Raw genomic sequence first — 17,017 nt, 5'->3', positions numbered from 1 at the left:
TTGTGTCAGGGGAGGTTTAGGTTGAATATTGGGAACAGGTTCTTCACCCCTGGGTGGATGGGCAGTGGAACAGCTCCCCAAGGCAGTGTTCACAGCACCCAGCCTGACGGAGTTCAAGAAGCACTTGGGCAATGCTCTTGGGCATGTGGTATGATGCTTGGGGTTTCCTGTGCAGGGTCAGGAGTTGGACTTGATGATCCTGATGCATCTCTTCCAGCTCGGCATGTTCCATGATTTTATGATGTAGGGAGCCTGAACTCCATTAATGCTTACTGCAGTATACAAGAACTACGGTATTAATTGTATTTGGAACACATATGACATCGACAAATTCAGACTGACGGCTGAGTGGTCTGGCATCTAAATGTACTCTACAGTAATGTGAATATAGGACTGTGGACTCACCAAAGGAAATCTCATGACTTAAATAAATAAATGTGAAAGAAAGCAAATTTGCTCTGTGTCATAATGTTATACTCCTTTGTTTCATGTGATTCATATAATTTGTTTTCAATTCATCAAAGTTTTTGTGTTGATAACTAGTAAGTATCTGGTATGCTTGTTGGAGTTTGATATCTGCAAGAAGATCCACTAAAGTATTGGTTCTTGTGAAAGTGCTGAGTCCTATGAAAACTCTGGAATGAACCCATCGGGAATATATCTACTTAGAATCACTAGCAAGTGGAGCGTGAGTAATATTTCTGTTCAAATTGTAGGGTTTATAGTTAGAAATTAGCAGCATACTAAAATTATAAGATGTTTGATTCCTGTCGCTTTTGTCTTCTGATACTTGCAGAAGATAGCCCTGTGATTTGTGCGTGTTCTGTAGATACTGTCTACCTGTTTCAGGGTATACTTGGTTTATAAGTACTGTAAAACCCAGCTCAGAGAGATCAATAGAAGTATTGTGTGGTGAAGGAACATTCAAGACAAGCACCAGTAACCTGGGAAAAAGAAAAAAAGGAAGAATATGTTGCGAATAAAATTGGTTTGGTTTTAGAAAACTTTAATCAGCTGCCTGTGCTGAAATTATCTGCATTACTTTGTGAGGTACAGGTATCTTTTTGGTGAATTACAAGATCTGGTTGGCATTATCTGATTATTTTGCCAGACCTTCATTATTCCAGCTAGCATTTTCCATTCTCGTTGCCTGCTCCAACCTGAATTCTTCTGGGAAGCTTAAGTAAAAATTGTTCCGCTATTTCTCAAAAGAGTTAGTAAAAAATTTTTAAAAGGGAGCTTAAGTTCTGTAAACAATTTGGCTGGAAATATTTAGTTATTTCATACCTTGGAGAAAGGACTTGATATTTGTTAGGCTCATTTTCTTTTACGGCCTTTGATATGCTTTCTGCCCTGCCTGTGAAAATTTGTCCATCTATTTCCAAGTTATACTGAAGTTTTTCTGGGCCCTGCTATGCTCAATTTTGACAAATACATTTTCTCCAACTCTCCTTTGCTCCAGGCAATCTTTATTCTAACCTTAGTCAGCAGCAGCTAAGTGAGGCTTTGTCTGTAATTGTTTTCCCCCTTCGTTCAGAGGAGGCTGAACTTCTCAGATGAGAGGCTATGCAAAGAAGCTGTCAGTAGGTGCTGGGAGCTCTGTAAGCTTGGCCATGGGGAAAGAGGAGCAGCAGCCTGGAACACAAGTTTGATGTTGTGCCTTGCAGCTACAACAAGGTGGATGTCAGAGATAGTTGAAGAGGAACAGGAAGATAAGAAAATAGTGAGGAGGGAAAGCCCTGTAACTACAAAAGCCTGTTCCTCCAGTCCCTGATTACTCCTTGAGCTTCACAAGCATCTGTGGCCTTTTGCTGTTTCTCAACAGCCATAATGAGCAGGCAGCAAATGGGTAACTTTAGTTCTGCTGGTGGTAAGGAAACATTTTTTTTCCATGATCAGATGTTACTTTCTTTGCTTGCTGGTCTCATGGGCAGTTGAAAACTGTTGAAGAACTGTAGATTTTGGGGCTGAATGAGATGCCATAGTTTAGGCAGCACAATGGGTGTCGGTGTAGCCTCGTGTTCTAATATATGCTTTTTTCTTGAGAAGAGAAGAGGAGTTCAATATAGGAAATTGCACACATAAAAAACTCTGTATTAAAGAATACTGAGATTAATAATTCTGTAAAAAATTGAAAAATAATAAAAAATAATCAGAATTAAAGTAGCCTGTGTAACTAGTGTGTAGAGGTACATTGTGAGACATGGTCAAAGAACTTTTTGCACCATTTCCCTGCCTGATTAAGTGCACATGATATAAAGCACTGTCCTAGTCAACCAAGGTCTGTCAGGGAGGTTGTTGACTGGATAATCCTTCATCTTTTGCAGCATCAGTTGTAGTCTGCATGGTGAGAAAGACAGAGTGAAGATCACGTACAGTCTCTGTCAGCCTGCAGAGTCATGTTCAGAGCGCTCGACTCTGTCCCTATCTCTACCCAGGTTCTATGCAATATAAACCATGTGAGATAAATAATTTAAATGCTTTCCATTTTCTGTAGGCTTGAATTTAAACCCAGGGCTTACACTGACTAAAGTTCTGGGAATTCACAGTTCTCACTGAAGGTTATGCACATTCTGCTTTGAATAAAGGAAATGCTTCAAAATGCAAAGTTGTCTGGGAAAAAAAGTAATTAGGTATTCATTTCTTAAGGTAGACCAGCACAAATTAGAGGACCTATGTAATCTATCAGCTGCAAAAGAGGAATAGTTAACCTGGATCATATTGTTGGAATATTGCAAATATAAATAAACTCCTTGAAATTAGTTTTCAGATGTTGATTTATTAAAAAAAAATCCCTCCTAAGAAAATTAATACTTAGCCTTCAGAATGAGGTGTGAGTATTATTTAGGAAATACAGGATGGGGCTTCATGCAGAGGAGTGAGGAATCTCAGTCAGGTACTGTTCATTCAGTGAATGAAATGATAAAGGTCTTCTCAGACAAATCATAGAGTGATCATGTCATTGGAGCACATTTTTCATGTATATTCACAGCTGAATTAGTCTCTTGAGTTAGTTAACTTATTTCTGGCATTTGCTAAGGTTTGAGATGCTGCTTTTATAATTCAGTAATTTCTCAGTGTAATACACAGCAGTGTAGTATGTGTTATACACAGAAAAGTAAATTGTGTAATGTACATAAGTAGTGTAATTTTGGTATACTTCAGACTCATGCAGTTGGCAAAAAAGCTCAGGCATGCCCTGAGTTAATTTAAATACAAATTACTTTTAGATATAGTAAAACAATTTTCTAAAGGTGAAAGGCATCTCCTGTACTGACTGACTGATAGACTTGCCACTTGGCAACTCCTTTTAAAACTGTGCACTTAATTTTCTCCCACTTTGAAATTAATGGGAATTTTTTTTTTCTTTGACTCCACTGGGAAGAATATCAGGCTCAGTGAGTTGAAATTACATCCCTCCATCAACCCAGAAGTGTTCCACCCAGAGTGTTCCCCTCCTGTGCTCATTTGGAATTGAATCTAACATACAGAATTTTGAAGTTGCCTGTCAAAAAGCTCTATTCTGCAATTTTAATAAAAATCATACCCTGTTTTGGGGAATAAGACATTATCATTTGAAATTAAGAATGTAATTTTCAATTATTTTAGTTTTAAAAGGCATTTCCAAGAAACATGAAAACCTGTGAGAAGATAAAAGAAGGAATTTTTTACTTCATCTTTGCTCTCTTGAATATTTTAGTTGTCAATAACAACTATTTTTTATGGAGAAAATAATGCTGCACAGGAGGAACATGACATAAGTACATAAAAAATCTTAGAGCTAGGTGAAGCAGTACAAAATTTTATTTGTAATGAGTTAGAGCAACTGTATTTCTCACAGTTGGTACACCCCATGCTATATTTTAAGGCCTTGGCTTGGAGGGGGTGGGGGGGAGTAAAATAGAGTCAGGTCTTTAATTAAAAATGAAGATGGTGAAATAATATTGTAAGAGTATCCTCCCTTCCATGTTTAGTCACTAGCCCTCAGGTAAGAATTGCAGCAGATTTTTAGCTCCTTCTCTGTCCTGGAGGGGCACTCAGCTGTCTCCCTGTGCTACAGGAGGCTGCCATACCCATCACCTTCAGCCCAGGCTTCCTGGGGTGACTGGGGCAAGAGCCACAAAGGGCAATTCCGTTTCTCAGGCAATTTCTGGTGTAGTTGCAAACATGTGAGCAATGTTGCAAAACAGCACTTGCAAAATGAGAAGTATCAGAGTAACCCAATGCCATCCCGGCAGGGTGCTGCCACATTCAGTGGTTTTCATTTTGCTTTGCTCAGAGAAATGTTGCAGGCAACAAGATTACTCCAATTTTTAAATAAAAGGAATTTTAAGACCATGATGCTGATTCAATTGTGGTGTCAAATCTGTGCCAATGATTATCCATCATTGGTAGATTTCATTCCATATAATTGTAAGAAAAATAGGGTTTTTCAGAACTCAGTAAATGGTGGGAAAACCTTGCTTTCCTGCATCCTTGTTCGGAATCTGTGAATCAAGCTTCCTAGAGGGAAGGTCCCTGCTGTCAGAGTCTGGTGCCAGGTCTACACTGTGCCCATGGATAGCTGCTGTATAGAAAATCTGTCCAATAGATTAGTACAAACCAGACTGAACATGCTAATGAAGAATAGCTAATTGGTAAGAAAAGCGTGCCTTCTCAAGAAGCTCAATTACCTTCTCTGGCAGAGTAATTTCAGACATTTAGTGTGTGCAGTTTCTTTTCCTTCCCACTGTCTCCATAGGACTCACTCGTGAATAAGCATAGGCAGTTGCTCCTGGACAGCTTGGGCTGTTTCATAAGCAACATCCATTCAGAAGCTTGTAGCTGAAAGGCAGCTGTATCTCTGCTTTAGGGTAAATAGTGTGGCAAGGTGCCTTTTAAGTTGTGTTTTGAGTGGCATGAAAATCAGATGTAAAAATGAAGCTGTGATGATACACATTAAACCCTGCATAAAGATGTAGCCAATGCATCATCCTGCAGTGGTGAGCAGCTGAAGCTCTTGTCCTATTCTGCCCATCTTTTCCCCCAAGTGGTTGTCAGCAACGACACTTCAGTCTCTCAGTGTCTCCAACAGGTAAGTTTCTGGGCTCTGCTATCCATACCCCCACAGCTGATGCAGTGATGAGGAAGTGTGTCTTAGTTCAAGAACTGGTTGCACACACTTTGAACCATACTTAAGGAATGTGTTTGGTTGAAGGAGTTGAGCAATATGCATCCCCATGCCTGGGAGTGGGGAGGAAAGAATTTTAACTGTTCACAGCAGTAACCAGGTAAAGAGCAGACTGCACCTTAGAACATTGCTCAGCATATCAATGTGGTAAGAAAAGCCTGTCTGGAACTTGTTATGGCAGGAAGATGAGAAAGAAGGGGGAAGTAATTGTCTCTTTCCTCATAGTCCAAGCGCAAACTGTGGAGCTGTTTGTTGACAACCGAAAAGGGAAGCTGAAGGATGCTGCAGGTTTTCCTTTGGAGCATTCTGAATTGTGTATGCCCGAAGGATAAAGTATCCTGCAAAAGGCAGTTGTGGCTATTTTCTCTTTATAATCCATACTGCTTGGTCTACAATACAGGAGCAACACTGGCAGAAGGAACCTCTGGCAATAAATGCTCAAAGGGTTTCAAGGTCATCTCACAACCTCCCTTGCATTCTTCTGCACTTGGAGACAACAAGGATGGACCACAGCTCACACTAATCACAGATGCTTGTTTCTGAGACACGTGCCTGAATCTCTGAGGCCAACAGAGCTGGAATTCCCTTACACATAGGAGAAACTATTTCACTGCTATCCAGGAGTGTGCAGGAGGCAGTGACACTAGCACTGGCATCAGTCAGGGCTCAGCATTACCTTGTTCTTTAGGAGGACACACTGTAGGTGCCCACCTGCCAAAGAGGACTCTGGGATGCAAGTCCCCAGGTTATAAAAACTTACATCTGAAACTGGGCAGGAAGGCCATAAGCTCTCAAGGGGCTGTGTGCTGATGACTGCAATGCTCATTCCTTCCACTGACTACTTCTATATGTTCTTTTGCTTCCGTCCTCAGGAGATGTGTGTGCAAATTGTTCAGGGAGTCAAGTAACCCAGTGCAGAGATCCTCTCCGTAAGCCAGGCACCTTAAGCTAGATTTACAGGATCCACGTTCCTTATGGGCCTTAAACCATTACCTGCTTGGATAATCAGGAAATCTTGTTCAAATTAGAGCTAAAGTAGATTAGTTAAACAGTGTTAAAGCCTTATGTTCATGTGCTCATTCAGGATTCATGCTGTTTACGTTTAGCTTTATTTCCTCACATATGGAATTAAAGTAAATCAAATTAAGCTTAATATTGAACAAGAATGCTGAGTGTTTGCATAGGGAGTTATGCAGCTCTAATACCTAAATTTCCGTATGTAGCTGACACATGAAAACTAGTCTGAACATCTCTGCACAGAAAAGATGCCAAATAATTTCCTATTTATTCAAGAATGACACAAAATCAGAACAACTTTTCTCACTCCTAGGAGCTTTTCTAAACTGGGATTAGAGGCTAACACTGCTCTAGTCCAGGTCAAATTCTCCATAGGAGCTGCAGCTGCATATACACAGAAATCCCAAAACCAGAAAGGACAGGGTGAGAAAAGACTCTTCAAGCCTTCATGGCTCTCAGAGTTGCTGCAAATATACCACCTCATGTGTGAGGCATGACATGCATTCTCCCCTTCACATCACACCCTGCCATCCTTGTGCTAGCAACCCTCCGCTGAGCTGCATTCCCACACATCAGTCACTGTCCCTGCTGCCCAAGGGAGGAACAAGCATAACAAAGTAAAATAGGCAAAAACAGGCTGATAGAATTAAACTGTCGTGCAGGGTCTGTGATCTGTAGCAATTGGCAGTGCGATCTACATGTTTATGGGTAGGGATGGCTCAATTTTTTCCTTGTTATTGGTGCATCAGGCATGTTCTGTCTGAAACAACTATATTTTTGTATAAATTTCCTATACACGTATCCTTTCTACATTTACTCTTTACTCCAGTTTGGCTGGCTGCATTCTTAGAACTTGTATCAAAAATTCATGAAAACTTCTGTCAAGATTTTACCTGTCAGATTCTTTTTTGTCTCTTGTGAATAGTTGTCACTGAAATATTGTTTCAGTGGTTAATTTGAACTCTTTCTGGCTCATTTTTAATTCCTAGTCAAATGTTTGTAATTTCATAGTCTGACAATGAGCAGAACCTAATCTCTGTCAGCAGGGAGGGAGATAATCTGGCTGGGCTTTTCCTCTCTGTCTGAGGGTCCTGATGAACACTAAGCAGCCCAAAGCACTGGTGTATCCCGGAGTGTAGTGAAGCCAACATATGGGCTGCTGCAAAACAAGAGCATTTGGGCCTATATTTGGAATATACATTCAAGGAGGCACTTAGGCATCCAATTCCCAAATTATATATTTAAAATACCTTTATCAGCTACCTGGAAATGCCTAATTCCATAATTACCTACAATTTTGGGTTTGTTTTTGGGACAGATGCAAGTGCACTTTGCACCTCCCTCAAGGTTGGTCATGTCTTCATAAGGTCAAATACCTCATTGTTTAAGGTGCATGTAAAATTCATCAGCACAGATTAACTGGACCTTGCTCCACCTGTGTTCTTAGAGTTGTGATGGCATTGTTGGAGTTCACCTGAAGGAGAAAAAGGTCTAGATTAAGTATCTGCTCCGTAAGTGCAGTGTCCAGAAACTGAAACCTTCAACTGGGTTCAGTTTCTGCTGATTGATCCTGCAGGCTTTTCTCTGGTAGTAGAGTTCATGGCTCCACAGGGTTGAGTCCCAAGATGTACATGCTAGGGGTGAGACCTAACACTTAGCAGCTAAGCTGAGAGCCTTCCTCTAGGAATTCAGAGTGCAAGGTGCATTGAAACTTGCACTCTGCTGGAAATGCTGGCTATTTGTTTTACTTTAAACTGTCTTTCAGAGAATCACAGATTTATAAGGGTTGGAAGGGACCTCAGGCGATCATCCAGTCCAACCCCCCTGCCAGGGCAGTGTCACCAAGAGAGGTGACAGAGGAACACAACCAGGTGGGTGTTGAATGTCTCCAGAGAGGGAGACTCCATGACCTCCCTGGGCAGCCTGTTCCAGTGCTCTGCCACCCTCAAAGGAAAGTTTCTCCTCATGTTAAGGTGGAACTTCTTGTATTTTAGTTTATGGCCATTGCTCTGTCTCTGGGTACCACTGCAGTCTGGCACCATCCTGTTGGGATCTGCCTTAAAGATATTTATATGCATTGATGAGATCCCCTCTCAGTCTTCTCTTCTCCAGACTAAACAGGCCCAGCTCCCTCAGTGTCTCCTCATAAGGAGATGCTCCAGATCTCTCATCATCTTTGTGACTCTTTGCTGGACTCTCTCCAGCAGCTCCTCATCTTTATTGAACTGAGGAGCCTGAAACTGGACACAGCACTCCAGATGTGGCCTCACCAGGGCCGAGCAGAGGTGAGGGTCAGCTCCCTTGACCTGCTGGCCACACTCTTCCCAATGCACCCCAGGATCCCACTGTCCCTCCTGGCCACAAGGACACACTGCTGGCTCATTGTCACCTTGTCACCCAGGACTCCCAGGACCTTCTCTGCAGAGCTGCTCTTTAGTGGGGCAGCCCCAGTCTGTGCTGGTACCTGGGGTTATTCCTCCCCAGGTGCAGGACCCTGCACTTGCCCCTGTTGACCCTCATCAGATTTTTCTCCTCACCCAACTCTCCAACCTATCCAGGTCCCACTAAATGGTACTGTATTATAAAAAAGCCAATATTTTGTGTATTAATTGTGGTGATCCTGCATGGTGCTAGACCAGGCAGTAAGCACTTCTGAAGCCACTGACAAGGTTTTGAGTTTCACAATTACTAGGAGACAAGGCTGAATTATGGTAAACCACAAACTGCAACATAGTCTGCCTTCTCACCTTCTTCAAGAGATGTCTTTTTTAAGTTAGCAGAGGGCTAATTATCAGCATGCTTTGAAGTGGGCTCTATGCCTGTGTCAGTGTGTGCTAATAGGGGTGTCAGTGCATAACAGCAGCAGGCATCTACTTTCAGGTTGGAAGAAAACAAATGATGACAAACACACTCAGCTCTTGAACACATTTATTTACCAACTTATGTAAGAAAGGTACCGTCCTTCAATCAAATGAAAATATTCAAATCCTGTTAGCAGCAGGATCTTCCAGCTAATTTTTTTTTTATATTTATGGCCCCCACTGATGATGATAGACAGCAGATGCCTCCTTTTCCATTACTGACACCTCCTTAAAAAAAAAAAAGGATGCCAAATAGCCAAACAAATAAAAATCACAAAACACACAAAGAAACAAACAGATGTTTAAATGAGACTACAACATGCTGACACATTTCTTCACTCAGCTTGTAATTTCTTGTGTTAGCTGGAATAATAAACATCATGTCAGTATACCTACACCCCCAGTTCAGTGCTGAATATTTAGGTCTTTTTGTCATTCTTTTCTGCTAATTGTTTTGTGTCTGGCAGACTTTGAAGTAGTGTATTTTCTCTCTTATCATACAAGTTGGCAGAGTGCCCAAAGCATATTAGCTCATCAGCCAGCCATTTGTACCTGCTGCTCACTGTCTGCTACTGCTAAATATGTGCTAATGATGCTATCTGAGCCTTGGGATGAATTTGTAAATTGTGCTCATGCCAGGGAAATGAATGCTACTTACAAAGGTGACAAAGAAAGCTGCTGCTCTTAGATGAGATGAATCACCACATTATATATTACTCTGGGGTAACAAATTACATTTTCAGTCCTGAATTCATTTTTTTGGGAATGTGATTATGTGGAAACTGTAGCATGTGAGAAACCTTTCAAAGTCTCCTGAGGTGGAATAAAGACACCATAATAGATTTTTCTTTTAATGATCTAATGTTTAAATACATACAAATCTGTTAAAATGTGAGTTTTTAAGAGGTCTTTTCATATATTGTGTTGTAATTTAAAAACTGCAGCCCTTAAATATTTTATAAGGCCTTTTTTCCTTTCTTTAAGTTACTTTTCAGCAACAGAGAGCAATGTTCAGCATGTCTGAATTACTTATGTATAAGATGTATCAAAAGGAATGGCATAATATGAGAGCAAATCAAGGTAATTTGAAATTCCAATGTGCTGTAAAATAATGCAGCCTCTGCTAAATATGTTTGGTATGAAAGAACTATTTAAGCCAACTGTAAGTACAGCCGGAGTTGGAATTGTTTAAACATTTTTTAAATATTATTACAATGTGAAAAACTGTCTGAAAACTAGGGTTCTGCATTTGACAAAGACGCTGAGTAGAGGTGGGGATAATTTTGGAAAGCACTGCAGTTCCTCTTTTCATTATTTTTGTAGTGCCAGGACAGGCAATGCCAGTGCCCTTCCAAAGTGCTTTTTCATGTCATATCTTATTCCCTGAAGTTAAAACAGGAACAGAAGAGGTGAAGAGAATCAGCCAGACACACACAGAGTGGGCATTCTGGCTGTCCGCCCATGAAGTCAGCGATGGGCATCCCAGGGCAGGGATGGCTCTCCCCTTGCCTGGCCGCTGGTCTCAGCAGCTCCCAGTGCCAGGCAGTGCCACAGGCTGGACTGGCAGGCAGAGTCCAGGGTGAGGGATCTCTTGCAGGAGCCTGCAAATCAACAGGCCCAGCGCTGGCTAATGACTGCGAGCTGGGCTGACATTGGGTACTGGATGACATGGCATCCAGAGGTAAAGGACTGCCATCTCACAGAAAGGCCAGCCAACACAGCTCTAGTTTTGAATCCCTGTTCACATGAAGTGTCCTAAACATGCTGAATCTGTCAAACTGATCAGACAATCTGGTAAAAAAACAAAGATTTAATATTTTCCAAATAAGCCACAGAATTTTCTTTCATATGCTAAATCATTGGAAATAGAAACTTTTGAATTTGTCCTTGCAAGGGATGAAACAACATGAAAGAACTTTTAAAAATATTTGTATTTAGCCACAAAAAGAAACTTATCAAAAGGCATTGGTCAAAACTATATGCACGAGGTGTGACCGAGAAATGCAAATGACATCTAAAGAAGTAAACTTAGGACACCAGGAATTTCAGCCATGCAAACATCCCAGATCATGAGAGCACCACAATGACAGGAACTATCTTAGCCCACAGTCATTCTGGCCATAGGAGTTCTGCTTAACCTATTACAGACAGCACTGACATTCACCACATGGGTTTTTTACAGAATCACAGAACATCCTGAGCTGGGAGGGACCCACAAGAATCATCAAGCCCAGCTCTAGGCCCTGCCCGTCACCATCCCCAAGAGTCACACCATGTGCCCGAGAGCATCATCCAAACACTTCTTTAACTCTGTCAGGCTCCAGACACAGTTCACAGTTCACAGCACTGTGAACCACTGTGAACCACTGTGACCACTGCCCTGGGGAGCTGTTCCAGTGCTCAGCCACCCTCTGGGTGAAGAACCTTTTCCTAATATCCAACCTCAACCTCCCCTGGCACAGCTTCAGGCCATTCCCTCAGTCCTGATCACACAAAGAGATCAGGGTCTCCCCTTCCTCTTCCCCTCATGAGGAAGCTGTAACTGCAATGAGATCTCCCCTCAGTCTCCTCCAGGCTGAACAGACCAAGTGACCACAGCTGCTCCTACAATCCAGCAGCTTTAAAAGAAAACCCCAGTTTACCCAGTCCTTGCACACACATCATGGCTGGAAGATGGCTGTGTGAAATGTTTTGGTGCTGTGTGAATGTGTTGCTATTAGAGGGTGATTGTGGAAACCTAAGTGTCTCTAGAGACAACACCACTGTGCTGTGTAACCCTGTGGCCCTGCAGTGCAGTACTGCCTTCCAGCAAGAAGCCATGAGCTCTGCAGTGGCTTTCCAAGGCCTCAGGATTGAGACACCTCAGGCTTACACTGTCTGAATGCCACTTGACTTGCCTGTAGCTCTGCTTTGCTTTGTTTAGCCTCCAGTTAGCCAGGTGCCAATGGCTAATTTCCTCTTCCTGTGTTTACCTTTGTGTGGTACAATCATGGTTCTATATAGCTGGCAGTAGCAGGTGGTGGTGCTACGTTGAATGTGATGTTTAAGACTCTGACACACCATATAGGGCAGAGAAACAGAGGTGTGGTACAACAGCAGAGGATTTGAGAAGTGGAGATGCAGAGAGCATCACAGAGGTTATGGAAATGCAGTGGTAGTAGGGGGTGGGGCATAGGCTTGGCACTGGAGACTCATCAGTTGTCTGGTTTTGAAATATGGATCCAGATCTGGCCAAAACTAATTCTACAGCTAACAAAGAGAACAAGGAAATAATGTCTAACATACATAAATAGTACCATATATAGTAAATACATTTGAAAAGTGAAGCCATAGACCAGTAAAGAAATAGAAAGGTATAAAACTGTTTTGGAAAACATTTTAAAAAAACCTTATACCAAGTGCATATTGGAGAAGGAAGAAGAATCCAACACCACAACCATCACATTCCTCACAGTGAGTGACCCCAGGGGCTATGGTTGACACTGTTGTCCTCTCCAGCAGCCCAGAGCTCCTGAAGGCCCAGAGGAGAGTGGAAGGGTGAGCACGTGTCCAAGGAAAGAGATAGATATGTTAAATATATGCACGACAATTTTATTATTGCTATAATTGAAACTTTTTCTTTACAGAAGTACTTTAAATGCATTACTAGTCTCCTTTTTCCTGCAATAATATCTACATTCTTGAATTGTAGATCAATTAATGATTCTTGAACTAGACCATTAAGCATTTTTGTTGCAGTAACGATAAATTCTTGCCATTATTTATATATGTGTCATGGTTTCTCTTAGTCCACAAAGAAGATTTTGAGCAAAATGGTGTGTTATTTCCCACACAGAAGGTGAAGAAATGTTTGTTGGCCACTTTGGGGTGCGTAAGCCAAGGCAGACCAATGCTCTGAGCTAGGTGACCCAGTACTGACATGACTGCATGGCTACACTGGAGCTAGCACCCTGTAAAAGTGATTTGCCAGGTCATATTTTCAATTTGTAAGTTCTTTTGCAGACACAATTTCTTGAAGAAGCAAGATGTTTCCAGTCAAGAGGCACCCTGGAAAGCCATGGCTGTGGCTCAGTTTGGGTGAGCCTTTCCCTCTTGCTGAGTCCTGCCTGTCCCACTCCTGGCCCAGGTCTGTATCTCTGGTCTGTCTGGGTCATCCCTAATGCTGACCACCGATCCTGGCCCATACCAGAGTAAAGATCACAGGAGAAAAGGACACATTTAACTTCAATCATTTTGGGAGGAAAGCAGACATGATAACAACCATGTCAATCCCTGTCTGTGGGAGCAGGAGGGCAGAGACATAACAGCCATGGGAGACACCTGGCCTTGATCTCAGAACACATCGTGTTTTGTCTCTTCCCTGGTTCTGCCTCAAGAGCTGTTATCCACAAGAGTATCTCAAGGTAAAAAAAACAACTTTCTTACCAGTAAAGGCATCATGCTGGAGTAATGTTAGGGTCACCAAAAGCAAGTTTTGTCCATGTCTGAAAGACTTGCAAGTCCATTTGGGAAATGATGTGTTTATATATTAAATTGAGTTTAACTGGGAAAAATACTGCTGTGCAGCCATAAGGATCAGAGGACCAGGGAACAGCTTGAAATGTCAGGGAATGGTGGAAAAATGTTTAGTTTTGACAGAAGGAGATGGATGTGGGAAGAGAGGTTTTCATTACAGATACAATCTGATGGTAGTTTTACCAGGAAATAACTGTATATTTATGTTTTTAAAGGCATGTTTCCAGCCTAATACTACTACTATTGCTGTCTGCTGAGAGTTGCTGTGCCTGTGAGAGTCCCACATGCTGAGCCACTTGCTATAAAAGAGGAGCTGTGCTACCATGCATGCAAAGTGAGGCCTTTAGTCAAATAGATAAGCTTGGATTGCTGTGGGTACATGGAAATAAGGACAGATGTAGCAGCCACAGAACAAGGTTGCAATGGAATGAGCCTTTATTTTATATTGCCTGTTCTGCTTTCTGAAATATCAGAACTATGATTTCAAGTTAAGAATGCCTGTGTAGTTACACACACATTCATACATTTATATTCATTCTCTGTACATTGCAAATAGCTACTCATGCAAAATAAACACTTGTGCATAATAATCACTAGAAGATGTGCACTGTTCTAATGACTGCTCACAATGAGATGTCCTACAGCATATCCACTGCACAAATTTTCTCCGTTTTCCTTCAAGTACACACAGTTTAAATCTCATGCTGATTTACAGCTTCTTAGATTCTGAAGTTAAGTACACCAACCTTTATGTTGCCTTATGTTGTATACACAGTGCTTTGAGAAAGTACCAGAATTAACATCAGTATCTTCAGAGTCTGCTCTGAATGCAGTAGGTTTTGATGTTTTTCTCAAAAAAATCCACTTGCCCTTGAGATTTGATGCAAAGGACTAGGATATACACCCTCTAGCCTGAAACTTGTAATTTGCGTCTATATTGATTTCAGAAAGGTTTGCTCTCTGAATTTCAGGTGCCACATCCAGGCACCTCTTGAACACTTACAGAGATGGTGACCCCTGCCTGGATTGGAAGGTGGTTCAACTTGTTCAGGGACACAACACACAACACCCTCCCAGGTCTCCACAGTCAAGTGTGTTATCCTCTGCCAGCATCTGTTGGAGCCCATAAGGGACTCATGCTCACAGTTTACAGAATAACATTCTTTATTAACATAACAGAAAATTATGGCACTTTAAAGTTTGAAGATTGCTGGTGAGAGTATCTAGCTGCAAAAATACACTCAAAGCAACACACAGACTAATGAGCTCTAATCACCAATAAATCGAATCACCAATAAAAGTTAGTTCAATATAATAATTCAGCACACATGGAGTGCAATTCTTACTCAATAGGTGTCCCTATGGGGAAGAAGACAGGTTCAGCCTGTTGCCTGATCCCAGAAGTTATGATGGAGTTTTCTTTTACTTCCCCATTTTTAAGTTATTTTTATACTAGTTTTGCATTTAAGGAGAGCTTGGGTGACTCTAGTCATACACCATGTTCGCTGTGAAGTGGTTTTACTTTGGAGGTGGGTAATCCCACCCAGGGAGTAGCATCTGCATTTCACCCTATAATTTCTGTACTGTTACAATTTCTGTTGGAATGTGACTATGACTTCCATGTTTTCTCTGATTTAACCCCCAGCCATTTTCCCACACCTCCCCTGATGCATTTAATCTCATCCTTTCACTTGAGACATGGCAGAAGGGAATGACCCCCACCTGGCCACAGCCTCTTTTCAGGGAGTTGTGGAGAGTGGTAAAGTGTCCCCTGAGCCTCCTCTTCTCCAGGCTAAACAGCTGCAGCTCCTTATAAGACACTTATAAGCTTCCTCTGCAGCTCCTTATAAGACACTTTCTAGACCCTTCTCCAGCTCCATTGCCCTTCTCTGGTCTCTTTCCCTCACTCCAGCTCCTCAATGTCTTTCCTGAATTGAGGGGCTCAGGTCTAAACACAGGATTCAAGGTGTGACTTCACCTGGTCCTGCTGGCCATGCCATTGCTGATCCAGGCCAGGATGCCATTGGCCTTCTTGGCCACCTGGGCACACCCTGGCTCATGTTCAGCTGCTGTCACCAGCATACCCAGGTCCTTTTCCACAGGGCAGCTTTCCAGTCACTCTGCCCCAGCCTGTGGCACTGCCTAGGGTTGTTGTGACTCAGGGACAGGACCTGGCCCTGGGCCTTGTTGAACCTCACTCCGCTGGCCTCAGCCCATGATTCAGCCTGTCCAGATCCCTCAGCAGAGCCTTCCTGCTCTCCAGCAGATCAACACTCCCACCCAAACTGGTGTAGATGCCAATAATAAACAGGACTGGTCCCAGGACAGGTCCCGGCACTGAACCCTTGGAGAACATCACTAGTGACTGGCTTCCAGCTGGATTTAGTTCCACTGACCACCATCAAATCTCTTCTGTTATGGCTGATATGAATGCATCTTTTATTCCTTACTGAAACAACCCTCCAAATCTACCTTTATTTAGTGTTTTCTCAATCTGGACAGGTAGGTAATCACTGAACTGCAATTTGTGTTTTAACTGAGACACAAAACTGAGATAAAAATGTGATCTTGTTAATATTTTCAAAGATGATTACCCAAAAGGTATCTATCAGTAAGAAAATTTTGTGTTCCCATTAGGTGTAAAGGTATTTGAACCTCAGCTAAAACAGAACAGAATTTGTTCTGCACTGAAGACAAGACAGGGAGCTCAATAATAGGGACCACACGATAATATCAAGTAAATCACAGAATCAAAGAATATTCTAATCTGAAAGGTACCCACAAGGATCACTGAAGTCAAATTCAGTGATTTGAATTCACAGAACAACCCCACAGAATCACACCATGAATTCACAGAACAACCCCAAGAATCACACCATGTGCCTGACAGCATTGTCCAAGTCTTATGTGGGATAGGATGATGGATTGAAAAATTGATATTCCATTCCATAAAGATAATGGCAGAGATGTATGGAGGGTATGAAGAATGTTGTGATGAAAACAGATTATGCCTTACCATTCCACTTCATTGCACTGCTGAGTTAGCCTGTCTTTAAATTCATAAAAGTTTGTACTAGCTGGGTGTCTCAGTGAATATCAAGGAGATGAGCTTTCAGTAGTGACCTGTTGCACATATGCACAAGCAGAGTCCTTTATAAAACAGTGGCTTTCCAGGGCCAAATACACATCTGAAGTGTGTTTTCTTGGATTGAAGGCAGTCCCAAAAATTTTGGATTCTTCTTCAATAATGCAGAAATCTCCGGCTCTGCTCAAGGAGGCTGATTTTGCTCTCCTGTGGGTCACTGTAAAGGGGGCAAGTCTGCTCCTGAAAAGGGAATTTGGCTTGAGGTCAAGTTTATATGAGCTGACTCTGGTTCCAGCAGAGTGGCTGTGAATGAGCATTATAACAGAATGACAATTTGCAACTCTAATGGATGAGCCCACCTGCTCTGCA

This window comes from Lichenostomus cassidix, chromosome Z (genome assembly GCF_008360975.1).
Source record: "Lichenostomus cassidix isolate B80296 chromosome Z, HeHo_3.0, whole genome shotgun sequence".
NCBI classification, from domain to species: domain Eukaryota; kingdom Metazoa; phylum Chordata; class Aves; order Passeriformes; family Meliphagidae; genus Lichenostomus; species Lichenostomus cassidix.
Note: the sequence above shows the minus strand (reverse complement) of the source record.